Source organism: Equus caballus, chromosome 18, assembly GCF_041296265.1.
Source record: "Equus caballus isolate H_3958 breed thoroughbred chromosome 18, TB-T2T, whole genome shotgun sequence".
Classification (NCBI taxonomy): Eukaryota; Metazoa; Chordata; class Mammalia; order Perissodactyla; family Equidae; genus Equus; species Equus caballus.
In genome coordinates this window covers 29,009,726-29,033,575 of record NC_091701.1, presented here as the reverse complement: position 1 = coordinate 29,033,575, position 23,850 = coordinate 29,009,726, and the positions used below count along the sequence as shown (strand labels likewise).

The window sequence follows — 23,850 nt, the reverse complement described above, 5'->3', positions numbered from 1 at the left end:
GTGCTCATTAGATTGACAAACTTTTTAAAAAAGTGATCCGGCTTGCCATGTGGGTTTTCATATGCTCTCCAGGCTTTCCCTCTAAATTACTTTAGAACCCTTTCAGAATAACTTGTTTATGCAAGGGAAATTACTCATAACTCTTTAAAGAATTCAGAGAGATTTTTATGTCCTGTGGTTACTGCTTTATTATTTTTACACAGTTTTATAATTTTCACTGAAATCTCTTAACTCCTCCATGCAACGTCAAAGTCTTCCTAAATAGGACTTAATTCCTCCGGTACCGGTGGGGAAATAACTTATAATCTTTGGAATCTCCAGAGTCAGATGTCAGCCCAGAGGTAATTGCATAGGTAAAGTCCTGGAGGCTGTGGCTTTATCAAAATAAACAAGTGAACAATTATCCCAACCATTCATTTCAACAGGAAAAATAAAAAGTTAAATTGGTTATTTGTTACTGTGTGGACACATTAATACCACCTTCTGATTGTGTATTTTACTTTCGGAATAAATTCGATAGATTTGTCTTAGTCTCAGTCTACCAAGGTACTGAGACAGCCTAACGTTAAAGAAACTGTCCATGGAAAGATTAACACTAGGACATGACTCCCAGTCTGACACAAAAAGGACTACATGAAGACAATAGTACTTTAAAAATATCAACATTAATTATCACAGTTATTGCCTGTTTACTGGATCTTATTTTCTTGTTTTATACTTCTCTTCATTCTCTATAGTATTAAAATGTGGTGTAACCATTAATATTAAAAGAGTATTACTTAAAAGCACAGGGTTTAGAAACCAGACTGTATATTGACCATTGCCTATTTCATACCCATTGTCTTTAGATCTTTTGACTAATCTCACTATCAATGTGTTATTGAATGAAGTGTTTCAATGGGCTGAAAGTTATGCCCAGTTTCATATGGTTTGTTATAGTATCACTAGTGGCATAATGTTTTTGCCTGAATGTATGGTTACAATTGTTTTTATTCTTGAGAATTTATTACTTAATTCAGAACTATGCAATTCCTAAAGAAAGGAAATGTTAAGTTGAAATAAAAAATAATGAGAAGAATAAATATTCCAATAATTCTTAAAACATGCATAAAATGTTCTATTCCATCTCTGCTACTTATGTTATTCTGATCAAAATTCCTCTAGCACATGTGAAGCTATCTTTAGCACTTCAACAAAAAAGTGCTAATGAAACTAGAATGAGTTACCATTTCACACCAACTAGAATAGCTAAAATATAAAAGACTGACAACTCCAAAGGTTGACAAGGATGTTGGACAAATAAATCTTTCATTATTATTGATAGAAGTATGAAATGGTACAACCACTTGGGAAAAGTGTGTGTGGTTTCTCATAGCTATATACGCATCTACTCTGTAAACCAGCAGTTCCACACCTAGGTATTTACTAAGAGAAATGAAAGCATATGTCTTCAAATAGATCTGTACACGAATGGTTTATAGCAGATTTATTCATAGTAACTCCAAACTGGGGACAACAAAAATGTCCATCAGGAGAATAAAGTGGGATGAATTCATGCAGCGGAATAGTATTCAGCAAGAAAAAAATAATAGATTCGTGATATGAACAATAACATGGTTGAATTTCAAAGATATTATGTCAAGAACCAAAGACAAGATTACGTACTACATGATTCCATTTATATGAGGTTCAAGAACAAGCACAGCTGATTTGTGGTGCTAGCAATCAGAATCATTGTTGCCTAGCAACCTGAGAATCGACTGGAAGGGGCATGAAGAAACACCCTGGGATGTTGGAAATGTTGTCTATCTTGATTGGGGTGTTAACGACATGGGTATACAAATTAACCCACTAACCCATTGAATTGTACACAGGTACATTAACTAAGTACATTAACTCGTTGAAGTGTATACTTATGATCTGTAAAATTATTTGAATATATATTTTACCTCAATTTAAAAATATATTAAAAAGAAAATAAAGTATAATATCCAACCTGACTTTTCATTTATTAGAAATAAAGACTCTGGTGGACATTGATTCTGCTGATATATACTTTTAAACAGCAATCTCAAATAGATATTCTTATTTTTTTATTAATAAGTTAAAATATTTATAATTAGATAGTTTTAAAGAAGAAATATGTAAGAATTCTAAACATCAGATCATGGAAGTTTTTTTTTTTTTTGATGATGCTATAATACAGAATTAAATTTCAATCTATATTTTATTCTACTACTCAGTCCTAAAACCAAGATACGTCATTTTAAAATAGTTTTCAGAAATCACACATCTTGTTATATGATTGATGTAAAATTAATTTAATTGTATATGGCACATATTTGTGGCATAATTTAAAATGTCTTTATATATTATAAATACAATTAAAATTGGCCTTTAAATTATGTTTAAAACACTTAAAACATATTGTTCTAAAATAAAAGTATATCAATACAAAATTAGTTATTATATCCTATCTTAAAATAAGCACATGATTAAAAAAATTGTTTGGCTATTTGTTGCTATGAGACTAAATAACTTGAATAACTGTGATTTAGTAGATGGAATTAATTACTTTTTTGATTTTGTTCGTTTTCTCTGCTCAATCCCCATGCCTTGGATTTCCGTTCTCAGAAAGGTCCCTTGGTGATTTAGTGAGCAATAATTGTGATACTCTACAGCTGTGGTCAGAAAACTCGGCACCAGTTGCCTAACTTCAGATTCCTCATTCCTCATCAAAGATATAGAAATTTAAGCGTCCTGATCTCATGCCTCTGAAACCCGGCTTCCAATCACTAGATCAGATTAAAAGTTCATGGTGAAGAATGGCTTTGGGTCTTGCCCCTCCTCCAACACATTTTTATCTTGACAGAGGCTAAAGTTGCCTTGGCCAAAGCATGCAAATTTTGGAAATGTTGTTGGAGGAATTTTCCTTGGTAGGAGATTCTCAAAACATGCTATGTAGATAATGGTATTCTATCTACTTCATGATGTAAGAAATACCACCTAAATATTACTTTAAACAAACATATCAGCCATTAGATTATTCTGTGGTTCTCCAATGTCCTTGGTGGCAGCACCAAGATAACCTTTCCAAAGACCAGCCATCACCCACCCATGTTCCTGCTTACATAGTTTACTGTTGCCAACTCAGTTAAGGGTTTCTCAGCTTCCCAGTTCACTTAGTTCCTTAAAGCTTAAGTTTTGAAGCTTCAGATGAGTCTGCACATATGTGCATTTAGATATTCTTACGTAAAACTGTAAGGATGTCAGAAACTCAGAAAATAAAATATCCAAATAAAATGTGAAACCATCAAATAATTTGCTTTTCTACAATGAACTCACCTTAGTTTAAGGTAGTTCATGCATATTTAGTTTATATTTAGCTTTTGCACACATTTTGCTATCAAATAATTGATTTGGCTTTTTGTTTATCTGGTTTAGAAACTAATTATTACTGAGTTTCCAGGCTTTATAATTCAATGCCTCAAGTCAGCTATTAAGATGGCAAAAATATCCAGATCGACCATTTTGTAGGCTGTTATGTACAACACACAGCCACAGTCTGAAGGAAATGCCAAGTTTGTATGTGTGCCTTGCCTTCGGTACAAACTGATAAAAAGTTTCGATGAGATTTCCATACTGACAGCTACCACTGTAGGGAACGGGGTAGAAGGTGGGTAATAGCTTATACTAACATGCCTGGTAGACAAAAAAGGGCCCGTTTTCCATAATTCGCTCAAACTCCAAACAGCAACTTAATTTTCTTTCAGTTTTCAGTTTGAGATGCACGGCAGGGATCTCCTCCCCAAGCAAAAGGCAATATGAGGTGAGAAGAAGAGCATGCTGCCAGCACAGGTATAGGCCTGCATAATGGAGCTGTGGCACTCAGAGAGAGGCTTTTCATTTTAACAGCTGTGATAGTGAGGAAGGACGCATAATGAAGACGGTATAATTGAAGGGGGAGAAGGAAACATTAACTGTGCATCAAAAGGAAGACTTTGGGGCTCGTTCAATTTGGGTTTCCTTGTTTGATCAAGCATTGAAACTGGCTGAGGGGTGAAGAAAATTAGAAAGGTTAGCATCTAAACCATGACAAACCCCAAATTCTGGAAAGTTTGCTTGCTTTCTTTTTTTTTAATATGAAGCCAAATTGTTCTGTTCTGTACTTTTGCGTGGTTTCTCATTTTTGTATGCACGTGGACTCTGGGATACAGACAGCCATGACAAGGATTTAAGTTATACATGGGTCTGATGATGCCCCAGCGTATCTCTTTTTGATGAATAGGTCTCTTTGCCACCAAAGAGATCCCATATCCTGCACAGAGAAACATAAGAATGAAAAATTTGAAAATATAAAACAGAGCACAGGAAAACTAAGGACATGAAGGATGAAAGAAAGAAGAAAATAAACCAGCTTCCAAAGAAGGCAAGACAAGCAAATAATAGGCATACAGTTCCAAGGGAGATTAAATTCAAAGAGATTATAGAATCTTACTATTGGGTTTACAAATGATACACAAAGTTAAAATCATGGAAAGCTAGATTTAATTGCTGTGGTCAAATAATTCCTCATTCAGACAAAAGTCATGTGATCATGAATGTTACTATGGTTGAAAGTTTACTTACAAAACAAAATTACATTTTAAAAGTGCTATATTCTTGGTAAAAAGAAATGCACATAAAAATAAATCTGATATTTTCCATCAAGGAGTTATAGCTAATTGTTTAGATTTCTTAACCAGTGGGTTTTCTGAACCTGCCAAACCTTCAACAATCCTTAGGACAAACAACCCACACAATCGAAGGCACTTTGGACTTTACTCGTGGTTGAGAACCCCTGAGGCGTGTTTAATAGGAATAAACAAAATATCTCTAAAGGAAAATCATATTTGTGTTCTTACCTACAGGAAGCTCATGAAGAACCCATTGAGGATAAAAAAGTCACTGTTGATTTCAGTTAGATTCTTGTGTCTTTGACTCTATTGATCAATATCACCCCTGAATAGGTTACTATGGGATTGAGGCTTTGCTTGATTCAATAAACCACAAATTTCTTAACCCCTCCTATTGTTTTTAAAGAAAGGTGAGCAAAATACATTTAAAAGAAGGCTTTGTTTTTTTCTTTTTATGCCTTGAGAGATTCTTCAGCCGTCTCTTTAAAGGTACATGGATGCTTTTGAAATGCTTCTTATTCTGGTCTAGCCATAGGCTAGAAAGAACTTAAAATCATTTGTTTATCCTTAAAAATCAATGTAGAAAAAAATATGGCACTCATGTAGGTAGCAGTAAATAAATATTATCTTATGCTACGACACATATTTAGAAACCAATATTTTAAATGAGAAACAGAGTACATGCATACTAACTGAGATCCTGCCCACCTGCAAATTTGCTAATATCCCTATCTGCGTGCATTTATTTATTTGTTAATTCACTCAATCACCTTTTGAGCAACTGTTGCATCAGGTCCTATGTTAAGTACCAGAAATATGTATTTTTCATATGAGATCAAGTCCTAATATTCTTGGCGTTTTATTATTCAATACGTCTCAGGAGATATAATACCTGAGGATTGAGGATGAGATGATTTTACTTAAAACCGAAAGTAACGAACATGTAATTTTTATTTTAAATTACGAAATTAATTAATCAAACTGTTAATTATAATGTTAAGCATTTTTTATTGTATTCTAGTCCTGGGAATTTGGTAAGCCATATAGGTTCTTTAGAATAACACGAATATTTAGTGAGACATCCTTTTCCAAATTATTAAGGGTTAAAAGTGATATAATAATTTCTACCATTTGCTGAGTACTCACTATGTATCAATGAATATAATATATCTTACATACTTTTGTACAACATTTCACATTAGCATGTCCAGGACAGTAGAGAAATCATGCCTACTATTCTGAACATTCATAGTTTTTTCATGTGTTATAGTTTTTATTGCATATAAATCATTCATTGATTGTAGAGAATGCCTATCTGTAAAGTAAGGTTGTCCTCAGTCATCCGGTTTGATAGAAATGGCACTACATCACAGCTGGGCATTGCACTTATCATATCATTGCACCTTTCTTTGAGTTCTTAATAACATTCAGATTTGGTTCATATATATGACAGTCTGATCAGACACCCCCGACTCTACAGTACAAGCTGTCTCAATAGCAGTCAAACGGGTGGAACTTACTGTTCAAACTCTCAATAATTTCTAAGTAATTGGGATGTTTTGTATATTTCTATTGCAAACAATCAAATTCTGCATTGTGTATCTGACACCAAAGACTGGCATAATTAAGATAATTAGTTTTCTGCAAACAAATTCCATGATGAAAATGACTCATGTCATACACTTTTGATGAGAAAAGTATGAGATTATCTGATATGTAAGTCACAGGACATATCTACACACCCAATAATGAACCTTTGTAAAGGTTTCTCTCCCCAAGTCTTGCAATATTTTCCCAGAGTTAACTAGAGAGTGCTCTTCAGCTTCCCTCTCAAAACACTTTTCATCTCATATTTTGTTTGTTTTGTTTGAATCCTGAGACCATAATCCCTGCAAGTCATCTCTGATGTTTTTGCTCTCCTTTTCTGTCCTTTTGCCTTGTTGCCAAGTTTTTTTTCTCATTAGATGTTCTGTAGCCCTTGTATCCCACCCCTGCCCACCTCCAATCCCAAGATATTAGCCTGTGTCAGCATCACGTTGCCTCTACCTGAAATACAGCATTAGCCTACTGTTAGCTATTCCTAGCATCTCTTCCCCCATATTCAATCCATTGTGCGCACTGCTATTTGTTCAGTACTCCTGAAGCCTGCTTCAATGCATTTAACTTCCCTGCAAGTTTAAAAGCCTTGTTTAGGCAATGAAGACCCTTCCTAAACTAAAATTTTGCACAAACTATTCATTTAACAAATATTGATTATGTCTCATGCTAGCAGCTGTTTAAGGAATGTGTTTGCATCATTAAACACAACAGGCAACAGTGCCCCTCTTCCTGGGCATCTCATTCTGTTGAAGACGGTTGGTACTATGCAGCTCTGCCCCGGTATCCTGGTCAGAGCAGACACACCCCCACCAACTTAGCCAGTTGACTTCTCCTACATGTGTCCTGGCTGGCAATTGTGCTCTACTGCAAGAAATTCCCTTGGGCAAGGTCTCACCCCCTTTTAGGAATATGCTTGCAGCCAATGGCCATCAGATGTGGAAATACAAAGGCCTGGTGGCGTAGCTTCAATTTGAGACAATCTTGAAGGGCGTGCCAAGCTCCAGAGCTCTCTGTGAGGTAGACTGAGGCTTCAGTTGCAACCATATCAGAGGTCACATCTTCCTCTGCCCAATCCATCCGTCCTCACTTCCACACAGTTGTATTTCCAAAGCACATTCCCTTTCTGAACACAGTCTCCAACTAAGAGTATGTTTCGAGGAAATCTTATCTAAGATATGAAGTGAGACAGGTAATAAGCAAGCAAACAACATATACAATGGCACATAATGTGGTGGGTTACATAACTGGTTGCCAAATATTCCAATGCTGTGCCCCACCCTGTGGTACTTGAGAGTTATATTTCATCACCTTATTGATATCAGGTTCAACTGTATTTCTTGCTTTGAACACTATCAAATGGATGTAGAAGAGAGATGTGTCACTTCCAGGAAAAAGCTTTAAGAGTCAGCTTGTGGTTCACCAAATTTTTCATTTCCCTCTGTCAAAATGAGCAGCAGTGTTCCATATAGAAGTTATTCATTATCCTGTGTCCCAGGGAGAAAATTATAAACAGTGGAGCCACAAGTGACCCATATGGACTTGCAGCACATTCTAGTAAGAGACTGAGGTTTGAGGGTTCTAGTTGCCACAGCAGGACCAAGTCTAGCTAGCGGAAGGAGCTATAAAGTAAAGAAAAGCAGGGAAGAGGAATAAAGAAGTATGGAGTTGGGATGGGGGCCAGAACCACTGATTTAAATAGGGTTGTCAAAGATGACCTCACTGAAATAGTTCTATACTAGATACGAGAGCAAGCTATGGAGAAACCTGGAGGAAGAGTGTCCTAAGAAGAGAGAGCTATAATGTAAAGGACCTGTGGCCACAGCCTGGGTGACATAAAGAGGACAGCGTGGCTAGAATCCAAGAGAAGTGGAGATTTGACAAAGATGAGCTGGAGCAATAACAGAATCCAGATCATGCAGAGCCTTATTGGTCATTAAAAAGTCTTGAGCTTTTTCTCTGAGTGAAAAGGGAAGGTTTTGGGGTTGTAAGCCAGTAGAGAGATACTGAAAAAAGTTGGATTTTGGGTATATTTTGAAGTTAGAGTGGACATATTTTCTGACAGGCTGGATGTGGGTTATATGAAAAAGAAAGTCAAGCACGACTCCTTTCTTTTGACCCGAGCAACTGGAAGGAAAGAGTTGCCATTTCCTGAGAGACCAAGACTGCTAAAGAGAATTTTTCAAATTCTCAAACTCTTCCAGTGCACCTGCCAAATTTCTTTTTTTTGCTTATATTTCCTACATCCTTTCCAAATTTCATACTTTTTTGTTTTTACCCTTACCCTTCACCAATCTCCATTATGTCTAAATTCTACCTACTCTTTCAAATTCAACTCACATGCTTGGTATGAACATCTCCACTTGAAATAAGTTGTCTTTTTCTAGCACCATAATCCTTTATTTATGCCTCTTTAACCACATAAATAGCTTTCCTTTTTGTTTTATACCATTTTTATAGTTTATGGTCTTCAGTCAAATAGATACGAAATTGCTATCTAGATTACTAATTAAAGCTGATTTTAGAGCACTATCCTGGTGAGATTATTATTTCATCTCTGTATTAAATTCACCCTATCACATTGACAAGTGCACTCCCACACACACACACACACACACCCACTCCTTCTCACAGTAGGTGCTTTCGCCTGTGAAATTCCTGAATCCTAAAGTAAATAAAGAGAAATTGGATGTAAAGTATGTTTTTAACTTCCTTCCAATTTCCAATTCACTATTTAAATAAATCAATCCTCTTCACCTAGGGAGTTGTCTTAGTTCATTCGGGCTACTACAACAAAATACCATAGATTTAGTGACTTAAACAACAGACGTGTATTTCTCACTGTTCTGGAGGCTGGGAAGTCCCAGGTCAAGGTGCTAGCAGATTTGGTGTCTGGTAAGAGCCTACTTCCTGGTTGATAGATAGCTGTCTTTTCTCTGTGTCCTCACATGGCGGAAGGGGCAAGGAAGATCTCTGGGGTCTCACGATAAGGGCACTAGTCCCATTAGCACCTCCCAAAACACCTTCCAAAGGCCCTGCCTCCAAATAATATAACACTCGGGATTGGGTTCCAATATATGAATCTGGAGGGATCACAAACATTTAGTCTACGGCAGGAGTAGTGAGGACACAAGTCAAGAGACCAAGACTCTTTTCTATTGAAGGATAAATATCTGCCTTCCACACACACAACACTTACCCTATCTGTCTTATTGGTCTTAATTGAATATATATACATATTTCAATTGCATATCCCAGTATGATACCTTGTGCACATGAGGTATCCTAAATGTTTCTAAATGAATGCCTCCCTTGACATCCTCAAGAATAAATGGAATAAAAGTAATGGTGGTGATGGGATCATGAAATATCATGAAAACAGATTTTTGGAACTTTAAATATAAACAATTCAGCTCCTATTTTTACTAGTAGATATTTATATTCCAACATGAAAACTTAAATATAATTTACATACTTACCATGCACATGACCTTGTGCTAATTATAAATTTCTACTAAAGTCATCATAAATATATTATTAGTTTTTAAAGTCATGAAATGTTTATATAATATGTTATTTTAAAATTATGGTTGCATTTCCAACCATCTTTATTGGATGTTTGCCTTTGAACTGAAGATATAAACTATGCCTTTGACATTTTCAGAAATGAACGAGGAGACTTTATTGGCCATACATCCTCTCTCTGTAGATCGCTCATTCACTATAGTATCAGTTGCATTTAGCCAGCCTGCTTCATGAACGTGTATGAAGAAAGGAGGGCAGTGGAGAAATAATAACATAAATGAGAAAAAAACAGCAGGCAAGAGAAAGTCTTTCAGAATTAATTGAAATAAGAGAGAACGACATAATTCATACCCAGGAAGCTATTGGTAGTGCTGGGAACTTGGCTTATAGTCTAAATAAGCAGACTCTATGCTTCATTTTAAAAGATATCTCTTTTACCCCTATTTTCAAATCCTGCCTAATACAAACTTTCAGGTTAATCAACTTCAGGAAACCCAGAAATTCCACCAGTGCTAAAAAATTAATAGGAAAAATTAACAAAAGGAAGCGATCCCTCACATAAAGAAGGCTTAGCTAAAACTCTATTACGCTCCTACGTGAAGATCAGCAGTTAAAGTCCACTTTCATTTTTAGCTTGTTTAAATGCAATGAAAGGAAAGAACACTTAGCCAGGACTTCGGAGCCCCATGCCCTTTCTTCACTCTGCCAGCATCATATGAATTTGGAGAAGATCCTCAGTGTTTCTGAGTCTCAATGTCCTCAAATAAACAAGAGAGTTGCATTGAATGATCTTCTTGGGTTCCTCAATGGTTATTGTCGGATTTCCTGATCTCATTTCCATAGTCTGGTCTGTTACAAATTTTATCTTTACATGTATCATGTTTATCAAAGTGTTTATCACTGATATATTTCAATGACATTTTTATTACATTATTTGAGACTAGAAGAATGTGCTCCCTACCAGTTAAAGACTATGTTTAGTGCACGCTGTATCTAATTCTATCTTGCTAAATCTGTTTAATGCCATTAGCAGTTCTCTCTCCACCTAAGGACAAGCAAATATGACCAACTGAGGCTGCCTTACTCTGCAAATCTCTGTTCTTGCACTTGAATCCCCTTATTCTACCTTGATTCAGGGATAAATATGATTCTCATTTTTGTAACAAGTTATTTGTTTCCATTTGTACCTTTTAGACTGCAAGATTTAGAGTCTTTTTGTTTCTTGAATCTACTTCAAATGTGTGCCATTTAAAGTGAACTGAAGTCACCTCTTGTGTGTGCTTGTATTTATGCCCCCTTGTTCCATATGGCACAGCCATGCCCACACTCAGTTCATGTCACTGAACCCATGTGCTACATTTAAAAAAGTATTTTCCATCATCCAACTTATTTCATGCCAGATTGTTTTTTAGAAAAATAAAAGTTTGTCCTGATAAAACTACTTTGAGTTTTGTATACAGCACAAAATTTTAAGCAATTTTTTCTTCCATAAAAGAGAATACTTATTAAAGTTGTGAAATAAGCTATGAGGTTATAGCTTACGTTTTAAAGAGAAATCATTTCTTAAATCAAAGAAGCAAAATTCTTATGATTGGTTAGATTAGAAGCCAACAGATTTATTGGAAAACATCTCTAATCCTAGATTTCAAAATGCAGCCAGATTGGAATCTGAGCATCTTTGGAATTTGTGATGACTCATGTAGGGCACTTGTGTATGATGCAGTCTTGACATGGTGCCAAAACAACTGGTCACATCAATCAAAAACATTAGTTGAGCAATTCTTCCGTGCCATGTAGACAATGGCCCAGTTGGTTATATTTTTCATTCTTCTACTAAACACTTTGGCAGCATGTCGACATGATGGCAATTTGGCTGTGCTTCTGATGAGAGTGATGCTGTGTGTGTGATATATATGACCCAAGGCTCAATTCTTTGAGGAAGCCTTTCCAAGGCAGCTCTGAGCACTCCCAGGTATTCAAACTTTCTGCCCCTTGGAACTCTAAGATTTTTGTATATTCCTCTAGAAAGCTATGGTTCAACAAATCAGGGATCATATAGCACAAAGAGGCCCTTGAGAGAGCCTTTGGTCCAGCAGTTGATTCTGTATATTTATTTCTTGGAGTCACTTGTGTTTATATCCATATATTTATGTTGGTGCTGTCTTTCCATTATATTAGAAGGTCTTTAAGGACTTGCCTTGTTTCTTTCTTCTTCTTCTTTTTTTTTTTTTGGAACTCTCCACAGTCCAACAGAGTACTCTAAAATGGTCTTGGACTACTTTCTCAGAACAGTCTGTGAAAAATTCCTATCATGCCAGATAGCTAGGCAGAATTTACAAGGGCAGCAGAAACCCTGGTCCTCTCCTCTCCAATAAATATATATCCAAAGTACAGGCACCTCACAAGACACTAGATATGTTTTCAAAGGTCTCGAGATGTTCTGATTTTACTTTTGACACAGGTTTCACAATTATTATTGGACAATTCATAGAGCTACAAAATATGTGCTTATTCAAATAGTAATAGAGGCATGGGTGGGAGCTCATAGCTTGACTTCTTTAGGACAACAGTTAAAGGTGGACAGAAGGTCTGGATCAGATCTACCTCGCCAACTGTATCCCCAGTGCCTGACATATGATAAGTGTTGAGGTAATGTTTGTTAAATAATTACAAAAGTGAAAGAAAGAAATGAAAATAAATTTACTATTATTTCTTTCACTAGAATTAATTATTCCTTTGATTAAAACAAATTATGAATATTGGCCCACTTTAAGAAATAGAAGCTGCTTTTTTTTTACTTTTAGATGTGTTTTATAGTTGACTTTCAAGGTTTCTTCAAATTCCTATTTTATCTGAAAAGTAATCTTAAATAATTATCACTGCTTCTAGGAAATGGTTTTATTTACTATACAGTTAGATACTGAGTAACTATCTGTCCCTCATTGAATGTTGTTTACTTTTTATAGATTCAAAAAGTCTATACTCAAAGAGTTGCTATAATTTCATAATGCTATAAACAATATTGTATATGTGCTTCAAAAAGATTCATTTTAATTTGAGATATTTAGAGTTTGCTAAAGTGCAAAAAATCCACCAAAAAAGAAAAAGGAAACAATCCTATTCAAAGTTGTTCAAGATGCCTGCCTAATCTAAAACTAACACAATGTCTTTCTATTAATATAGTCTGCTCCTTATGATTAAATCAAAATGATGTTCAAACCAGCATTTTAGATAAAGAAATACACCTGATAAAGACTGAAGATATTGTATCTCCTAACATTTGTCTATAATATTTTTTTTGTCCTCTGGCCAATGCCTTGCTAAGGATAAATAAAAATTCTAATTCACAAGAAAGGATCTTTTATGATTGTTTAGAAACCACCAGCTTGTTGAACTCACCTTTACTGGACAGATGGCAGTTGACAAACTGATCTCAGCCAATATAATCTGTCAAAACAATCTGCCAGGAGCAGGTGTCAGATAATTATCTAAATGAACAGATATGTAAAGTAATAAACAAACTAGAAATAGGTACTGAATGGGGAACTCAAGCACCTAAACTTCCAACCTCACCTTAAGTCGTACGTATGACACACACATTAGCTAGTGCTTAGGGCAAAGTATAACCAGGAACAGCAGTTTCTGTTTTCTTTACCTCTGTTTGCTTTGTGAAAATGAGTTTTTTGTTTTTTTTTGAGGAAGATTAGCCCTGAGCTAATATCTACTGCCAAGCCTCCTCTTTTTGCTGAGGAAGAGCGGCCCTGAGCTAACATCCGTGCCCATCTTCCTCTACTTTATATGTGGGACTCCTGCCACAGTATGGCTTGCAAAGCAGTGCCATGTCTGCACCCAGGATCCTGACCGGTGAATCCCAGGCTGCCAAAGTAGAAAGTGTGAAGTTAACTGCTGTACCACCAGGCCGGCCCCTGTGAAAACCAGTTTTAAGATTTTCATTCACACAGAACTTTGGTTACATCATTGTGATATGTCAATAAAATAGCAATTTTTTTGTTTGGCAAGTATTTTTAATGCCATATCTTAAGTCCAAGAAATAAAATAAATGTTTGTTATATTCAGAGTTATTATTGTAAACATTATATGTATATATAAACATGTAAAACATTAAGTACACATAACTTAAAGCAATTAGAGAAAAAATATATAATCAGATACACAAAGATTCTTTAATTTCCTAATAAGTGAATAGTTCTCCAAATTATGAGTGATATGCATATACATTGAATTATAGATATATTTGAAAAAACGGAAATTACCTGGTTTACTTTAGTTAAAAGCTAACAATTGATCAGTATGTATTTTGGAATTTATTATTTGCCTACATAGACATTAACGCTGTCAGTCTTAACTTTGATTATATGAATTATATCTCTCAACACATCATATTAGTTATAAAAACGAAGACTTTTAAAAGTATTTATTAATCAATTTAAAATAATAATATATACCTGTTACCATACATTGCATATTTTATTAAAAACTATATTTTTCAAAATAAAGTTTTGAGTCTCTCTCTAATACCAGCTAAGTTTTTAGCCTGATTAATACATTCCCTCTTTTCTTTCTAAATGTGCTAAGAAAAATATGCTTAGGAAACATCTGTACGTATTGTTATTAAAGGAATCCTCTTTGTCATGAGCTTATTTATCCCCGTGGCAAAGATGGGGCAAATTTATCAACACTGATATATTACTGATGAAAACACATCAGTTCAAAACTAGACCAGTCTGTATGGCTGTTTCTTTCATTTAGGTGTGTCCCCATAGATAACTAGCTATATATGCTGATGTTAACTCTTTTCAATAAATTTTTATTGAGTAGGATGGGTGTAAGTGAAGAAAGAATGATAAAAATAACTTTAGGAGTTTTATATTATTTTCCACCCCCCTCCAAATAAGCTTGTATTTAAAAGGATTGATCGCCCATATGCAGATCTATGATCTGCATAATTTGATACAGAAGAAAATATTAAAACCTTAAAAACTCAGGACAGCATACAATGCTTTATTTCTAAAGCAAAGTTCACCAAAGGCAGTAAATTAATCTTTCTGAGATGGGTTAGATACTGAAATGCAAGGCTATATACTACATCAGATTGTCAGCATGAAGTATGGAGAGTTTTTCCCTGCTCCCTTATTCAGCAGTTAGTTTTTCTCAGCTTATTAACTGGCTCCACAGCCAGCTGGTTCAAGTCTAAGGGCACTTCAACCTGAATGAGCAAACTGACAGTCTGTAAACATTTAGGAGAAGATTGAGATAGGAGTGCTCATTTCTGCATCCAACAGAAAGATCTGGTGGCATCATGGAAGACTATATTATGTCTGGTGACATAACATTGTAAATTAAAATAGATTTTACAAATGATTTTGCTCAACTATATGCTTGGGATTTTTTACCAGAACTCAAAATGATACTTTATTTTTTCAATAAATAGTAAGAAGAATCTCATCATAAATTGATGGCCTACTGTGTTTTAGGTGATTTTATAGACAGGATCTCATTTAATCACTGTCATTCTATGAGGTAAGTATAATTCCCGTTATACAGGTAAGTAAAATGAGAACTGGGTTATGTGACTTACCAAAATCATGTTGGTAAGATGAGAAGCCAGAATAGTGCCCCAGAAATGTATGGTAATTTCTACACTAACTAACTCCCAGTTGTTAATAACAAAATCAGCTCTTTCTTAAGAATACATCAATCATCCTGTAAGCTGCTTTCTAGTCTATCATGTCGATTTTCAGTTACTAAAAGAATTTACATTTAACAAGTTTCCTGAGATGTTCTCTGTGCTAAGGCTCTGCATTTCCATCAATCTGATCCACTCAGTGCGCTCACATCTTCTGGCCCTCCTCCCACCATTCATTTTCAATACCACTTCACTGCAGATCAAACTTCTAAAACTCCCACATTCATCTCTTTGACCATGAACTCTATCAGATTCTCTCTCACTTTCATTTCTCCAGTAATTGCTCTTCTACCAAAGAGAGACTTAGGGTCTCTTGATTCTGTCATTTCATTGGTTGATTTTTCCTCTCTTCCATTCACTTCTTCTGTGGCCTCTATGGTTTCAAACTGGAAAGACTCTCTCACCAATTCTCAATGTCTTCGCTAGGTATTCTTCTATAGAGCCCATGGAACAAATCTCAGACATGGATTTGTTCTAAATAAGAATTTTTCTCTTTCTATACTTGGATGATGAGTCCTGTACAGGAAACCCCAAAATTCTATAAATTGGTCCCAAATAAATAATTGATCTTGATCTTAGCTGATCTCTCAGCACTTTCAAGACCTTTTGCTTGTTCTTGGTCTTGGTCAACTTCTATTTTTCTGAGCAGATATTCCAAATCTTCATATCTTTCCTCAGCCCTCTGGTCAATACTTTCTTCATAACTCTCAGAGTGACACATTTGATAAATTTGATGCCATCAAATGTGAACTACTTCAACTTTATGCACCCACCATTTACAAAAATGTTCCTATTTTTGTACTGTGGCAGGCCACTCCTGAAATGGTTCCTAATGATGCCTGCCTCATGGTATTCAGACCCTTGCATCTGGGATGGACCTAATGACTTGCCTCTAAGGAACAGAATGTGGCAAAGTGACATAATATAACTTCTTAGATCATAGAAAATTAAGAATTCTCTCTCTCTCTCTCTTTCCTTGACTTGCTCACTATGATGAAGCAAATTGCCATGTTGTAAACTGTCCTTTAGAGAGGCCCCCAGGGCAAGGAACTAAAGGGAACCCCTAGCCAACTGACAAGGTACTGACATCTTCAGTCTAAGAGCTCACAAGGAGCCCCATCCTGCCAACAACCATATGAGTGAGCTTGAAAGCACACACTTCCCCAGTGGAGCCTTGATGACGGCAGCCCCAGCCCACACCTTGTCTGTAGCCCATGAGAGAACCTGAAGCAGAGGACCCAGCTAAGGGGCACCTGGATTCTAGTGTAGAAAAACCGAGAGAGAATCAGTACTCTTATTTTAAGCCATTAAGGTTTTCAGTAATTTGTTATGAAGCCAAAGATAACTCATACATGAACCCTCCTTTTATTTAGCCTTGAAGGATCAGGTGCTCAAGGTCAACCTCTCCACCTAAGGGCTTGATCTTATGCCCTTCCAGGCTTCTCTCTCTCAGTTTTCTTTTTTTTTCTTCTTTACCCTCAGCTTCTCTATCCTCTCTCCTACTGAAGTGAATTGTACTCTGTCCTTGTTTCCTCCCTGACAGGTGCCTTACTTCTCCATCTCAGCTAAACTTCGTAAAAGATTGTTTTGCTTCCCCTAATTTCTCCCTTTTAATTCAAGCATTCCATTAACCTATTATAAACTGGCTTCCACATCCATCTGAACTTACTCTGGCAAATCCCATCACAGACATTCATATCATCATATCTAATGAATGATTTTCAGTATCCAGGTTTTAACTTTTCTGCCTGAAAAAACCAATTGAGGGGCCGGCCTAGTGGCATAGCAGTTAAGCTCATGTGCTCCACTTCTGCGGCCCAGGGTTTGTTGGTTTGGCTCCTAGGCATGGATCTATGGACCGCTCATCAAGCCATGCTGTGGCAGGCGTCCCACATATAAAACAGAGGAAGATGGGCAGAGATGTTAGCTCAGGGCCAATCTTCCTCAGCAAAAAAGAGGAAGATTGGTGGCTGATGTTAGTTCAGGGTTAATCTTCCTCAAAAAATAAAATAAAATAAATTAAAACCCATTGAGTGAATGAACATTCTCACTGTTTTGAAAGTATTGACTCCTTTAGTTTTCATGAAACATTTAAATACTGGTTCTCTTTCCACCATAGTGAAAGTCTTTCCTTAGTCTATTGCATAGTTTCTCTTCTATTTCAGTGGTTCTAAACAGGAGGTGATTTGTCCCCCAGGGGACATCTGGTGACGTGTGTAGGCATTTTTGTCACAACCAGAGGAGGCAGAGAGTGTTACTGGAGTCTAATGGGTAGAGGCCAGGGATATGATCAAATATGCTGCACTGCACAGGACAGACTCACACAACAAAAAAGTTATTCAGTGCAAGATGTCAGTAGTGCTGAGGTTGATAAACTCTGCTCTATCTGATATCTAAAGCTGTTTTTTGCCCAACATTTCACCTCTCATCCACTCCTTTTACATGAGAAATCTCATCTGCTCTTGTGGTTTCAATTACTGCTTATATTCTGAAGATTTTCAAATTTACTGTTCCAGTACTGACTTCTGATATCTTGAATCTAAATGCCCATTAGATACATTTAACTGCATGTGTCATTAGCTGACCTAAATTAACGTGTCCAAAACTGTGGGTGCATTTATCTTCCCCATCAGAATTCTCCAGAAACCCTACATCTAGCAATATCAAGAGCATCACCACATGATTGGCCAATCTGTAATCTGAGACTCTCTTACACTCCCCATCCAATCCTCAAGTCCTGGAAATTTACCTCATATGCCCTTTTATGTTCCAAAATCCCCTACCTGCCTCACTAATGCCTATTTTTCCTTTAATTTCAGAGGAGGTGTCATAGCCTCTAGGGACCCTGCCCTGGCCTGACACAGGGTCCGGTGTGAGTCTTCTAAGCTCCCAAAGATGTAGGTCCTGCTCTAGCATTGAACATGTTGTACTGAAAGGATTTGTGTATGTTCTGTGTCCCCTGATAGATTTTAAATTTCTCTAAATAGAAGTCCATGTCTTATTTTTTGTGTGTATCCTCAGAAATCAAGTACAATGTATGAGAACGAAGATAATAATAATGGCAGCTAACAGTATTTGGGAGATTATTATATGCCAAGCACTGTATCATTTTCTATTTAATCCTTCTAACAAAGCTTTGATGTAGGTACTTTTATGATACCTATTTACAAATAAGTCAAACAAAGCAACAGAGAAGTTAAATCACTTAAGTCACATTGCAAATAAGTAAGGGACTAAGATTTAAAATTCATATTTCTAGCTCCAGAACTCACCTTCTTAACCACCATGCCACACTGATCCCCAAGGAATATACCTGTTTGTCTCCTACTCAGCTCATGATGCAAATTACTTTACTATTAATAAAATTGATGAAATATTATTAAAACTAATAAATCAACAGATAATATATGTTGAATTATAAATAATAATGTTATATTATTGCATATTAATATATCACATAAATGTATCCTTATATAACATGTTGTTATTAATATAAATGAAATTTAATAAAATATATCCACTTTAATACTCTATGAAGTATGAGAACTGCAAAAGTAAAATGTTTTTAGAAAGTGTAGTTTTTCTTTTCAATGTGCAAGATACTGAAATCAGCGTGTCAAATGTTGCCTTGGTCTAAGTTTGTGGCACTGCGGTGGAAGGATGTAAGAATTCAGACAAGTTAGTGATGGGTCAGTGAAAACAGCAGGACAATTTGCAGATTTAGAGAGAGTTTAGATTTTGTTATCAGAAATGAAGCTCAGAAGTGCTCTAAGAGGACACTAGACCAATAGAATGTGTTCTTGCTGATGCTGGTGGGCAGAAGGAGGACCAGCTGCAGCATTCAAGGATGAGAATGGGCCCACAGCAATGGTCTGCGGAGTGCTGAAGGCAATGATTGAAGCTACTCAGTCTCAGGTCTCAGGAAGGCCTGTGTTGGACCCATTTCAACTCTTCCAATACCACTTTTCAAGGGTGATTTTTTACCACATTAAAATAGATAATACATGCCAGCTCTTTTATTATGTGGCAAGGAAAAAATTGGTTCCATATTGTTTGTTGAGAAGCATTTGGAGGCAGGAGGAAGAATACGCTCTGGTTCCTTGAGCTACTGCTACACACCCGTTTCCTTATAATCTGGAGCAGGAATACTGGCCCTTTAACATTTTCCGTGACCTCCTTAACCTCTTTTAAATAACCTGGATGCCATCTAAGGATTTGTCTTCTCACTTACAGTTTGTTCCCGTTTGTTTACTAGTTCTCTAAAGTGGATGAGAAGTTTAATAAATGACTGAGGCTCACAGAACACATCGGCCATTTTCCCCTGGGGACATCCACAGCCACAAAACAGACCTGAGATAACTCAATTAATGCCTGCTCCCTACTCATGCTCCAGACGGAGGACCTTTAAGCTTAGAAATTGGGACAGACTGTCCCAGAAGCTATGGAGACCAACCACCTGGCTGCAAATCCATAACATGTAATAGTATAGGATGATTATCTTTTTTTTCTTGCTCATTCTTGGTTATTAACTAAAAACCCTGAAGAAATGAAATATAACATAAAGGAAAAGATTACGGCTATAGCCCTAGTCAGACTGAGTTCTCCCCTCTATGATTTTGACGATCTCAATTGCTAAATCTGTAAAATGAGAGACAATAATACCCATTTTGAAAAGGATTTATGAATATTATATATAATGTATGCAAAGTGACCATTATATGTTATGTCCTCTTTTAATCAAAGCTATTTATATCTTGACACAACTGTACTTTTAGATAGGCAAAGTAAAAAAATCTCAAAGTGGAAATGTGTCCTTTACTGTAAAAGGGAAAATTTTTTATTATCTAAGTATGTGTAGTTTGTCACTCTAACTCATTAGGATATTCTTACAAACAAATGTATTAACAGAGTGCGAGATACATCATAGATGCTTAATAATGGCTTGCAAGTGACGAATGAAAACTGAAGAAGAATCTGGACTCTGCCTTTCCCCTTGGAGTTCCTTTTGCATTATTTAGGGGTCAGGAGAGAGGCTACCAGGACACAGGATGCTCTGGGCCTTCTGTGATCTGGGTTTTGTCAGGACTAAAATTGTTATGGCATGAAAAACACATTCCTTATGAACTCACAGTCCTTTATAAAAAAAAATTACCATCATCTCTTTGATGATTATAAAAATAATGCATTTTGTTGCAGAAAACTTGGATATATTGAAGGGTATAAAGAATAAAATAAACATCACCTGTAATCCTCCAACCAGAGAAAAATATTTGTTAAAATCTGTTTTTTCTTAATGTTTTCTTCCTCGATGTGGATATGTATATGTTTGTATTTATCTACAGTCTATCTATCCATCCACACATATGCATAATTACATTACCTGTATTATATACATACATGTATATATACATTTAATAGAATTTGATAATTCCACACTTAAAAATAAACTATGAGAATTCCCTATAATATTAAATACTCCTTTAAACCATCACTCAATCTTTTCATAGTATTTCATAGTATATATTTTTTAGCTCATTTCTGATTAATTTTATTTTCTATTCTTTAATAGTATAATTTATATTGTGATTAATATCTATATGAAAACATCCCTCTGCATATCTCTGAATATTTTCCTAAAATAAGTAGAATTACTGGGTCAAAAGATAGAAGCCTTTAAAAATCAATTTACTAAGGATGTTAGGCTTTGCAAATATATCCATAGTTTATTATTTGCCTTTTAATTATTTTAACATAAAAAGGCTTTACATGTACCTTGTCAAATACATCAATTTTTTTTCCCTTTAGAGTTCTGCATCTGTTTTATACTTAAAATGATCCTCCTTGTTCTGAGTTTATACTTATTTAACAGTTTTATAACTTGACTTATTTTATAATATTGAATTTTACACAAAATTTCTCAATACACCTGGCACTGACTTTGGCATTAGTCTGAGATAGTAAAGCAATTTTCTTTGCATCAAAGACCTAATAGATTTCCTCAACGACACCAAAATTCTTTCCTCATTGATTTAAACATCCTCCTTTATCATTTCCCGCATTCTTATTATATTAGGGCCTCTTTCTTCTCTTTGCATTCAGTTCTATTGATCTATTGTTATATGGAATTATCTTTTCAATTATTAATTTTTTATTCACTTGTACACACCTTGCTACACAAAGAGTGATCTGCTGACCAGCAGCAGCGCCATCAAGGGAGCTTGTTAGAAATGCAGCATCACAGACTACTGAATCAGAATCTCTACCTTATTTATATGCACATGAAAGTTTAAGAAGTGGGGACAACAGTTTCTTCTAGCCATTGAGCCAGTTCTTGTTCTGCTGCTGAATGAGAGGAGAGCGTGCTGAGGTCAGGAGGATCTGATGGGCTAAATTTTCTCAGTGGGTCACCACATTTTGCAAAAGGTGCTCACAAAAGCAAGGGCTGCCTTTGCAGATCCCTGCTGTCATTTCAGCAAGCTCTCCTACTGTAAGACCACTGTTTACAATAAAACCTCCACCTTTATGAGGCTTTTGCTCTGTTTTCTTCACTTAAAGCCAACTCAAACAGAAAAGACTAAAAGAAAATCATCATTCAAGAAATCAAAAGCGTTGCAACCCAGGTACTTAAATTTATAAAATGTCAGCTTTTGATAAACTAAAATAAAATAGTAAAATAAAATAAAATGGAAATTCCAATCCAGTCCGTGGAATCAAAGTGCTTAAGACTCTGCAGAATTTAATAGTTTCTTAGTGAACCATTTTGTCTGTTACATTTGAAATGTAAGCATTAAAGCAATGTAAAACTAACTAAGCCCTTGTAAAAAAGAAAAGAAAAAACCCTCCCTTCTTGTCTTACCAACACTGCTATTATCACATAGTGTGTTTCACATGATAAGCCATTCATTAAAGCATCACCTACTGTTTTTTTCCTCCTCAGAACCAGCTAGAACATGATCTGTCTCTGCATGAAGACGTTGGACCTCTGACCTTTTCTGTAGCTATTCCAGGCAAGTATAATAAACAGAGTTCACTGGGTTTCTGTAAATCTCTGATTATGTTTACTGTGGAATCCAAGTGTTCATCTCAGGCAGAAAAATTAAGGCTGATTTTCAAATATTATGTACAAACTCTAGCTACTAAGCGTTCCATAATGAGCACTTTGGCAATTTAAAGCAAATTAGGGTTCCCACTAGGCAAGGATGACATGTGCTGCAGTCAAAGAAAGATGGTATGCTCTTAATGGAGAATATTCACCAAGAATTTAAGATAAATCCAGAGAACTCTACTCATTGTAATTTGGGGGGTAAAAATCTTACTGCACTTCATTCCTGGGACTTTGTGTCAGTCTTAAATGCCCCTTTCCTGGTTTTTAAATCTAACCTTGTTGAAGAAGGCTAATGAGTCACAGCCCAGCATCCTTAGGTGGTTCTTTAGACACACGCCGATGGTGGGAAAAGGATTCCCTTCCCCAGGATCATCCGCGGCAGGACAGTTCAACATACCTAACTATTGCCACAGATGAACACGACAGTTGATTAAAATGAGGAATAAACTTGTATTTTCACCCAAGCACAAAATCAAATCAGAATTGCACTGATCATGTAATGTCAAAGAACCAAGATGTGGGGCCGGCCCTGTGGCTGAGTGGTTAAGTTTGTGCCCTCCACTTTCACTGGTTTAGATGCTGGGCACAAACATGGTACCACTCACCAGGCCACACTGTGGTGGTGTCCCACATACCACAACCAGACACACTCACAACTAGAATACACAACTGTGTACCAGGGGCTTTGGGGAGAAAAAGAAGAAGAAAAAAAGGGAGATTGGCAAAAGTTGTTAGCTCAGGTGCTAATCTTTAAGAAAAAAAAAACCCAAGATGTTAGTTACTAACTTATGATAGGCAAATTATTTGCATTATTCATTTAATTACATAGCAATATACATACTATAGAAAAGTTTAAAGATAGAGATAAGCATAAAGAAGAAATAAAAATCATCATTATTCCTACCACACAGAGATGATCATGGTTAACTATTGTCTATATCATTTGAAAATATGCATACACATATATACAGATAAATAAATATATATGACATGTGTATGTATGACAAATAAAAGACTATATACAGTGATAGTATGTATGTATATACATATACATATGTATATATGTATACAATTGAATTATACATATATATGTATATGTATATATATATTAATTCAATTGTCTGTGTGAGGTTGAAACATGTCTTATGGGTGGATATATGTATGTGTGTATGCAAGTGCACATATATGTATGTGTATGTGTGTATATATTCTCTGTGTGTCTGTGTGTATATACATAATTT

At 35.8% G+C, this 23,850-nt stretch overlaps 1 long non-coding RNA gene across 1 annotated transcript in view; it reads left to right on the top strand.

Moving 5' to 3' along the window:
• Positions 1-23,850, top strand: part of LOC111768833 (uncharacterized) — a 36,977-nt gene that overhangs the window by 4,252 nt on the left and 8,875 nt on the right. Inside the window, exons 2-4 of the long non-coding RNA XR_002801420.2 lie at positions 15,250-15,338; positions 18,324-18,401; positions 22,442-22,511. This is a non-coding gene — a long non-coding RNA (uncharacterized lncRNA). The remainder of the gene's footprint in view (positions 1-15,249; positions 15,339-18,323; positions 18,402-22,441; positions 22,512-23,850) is intronic.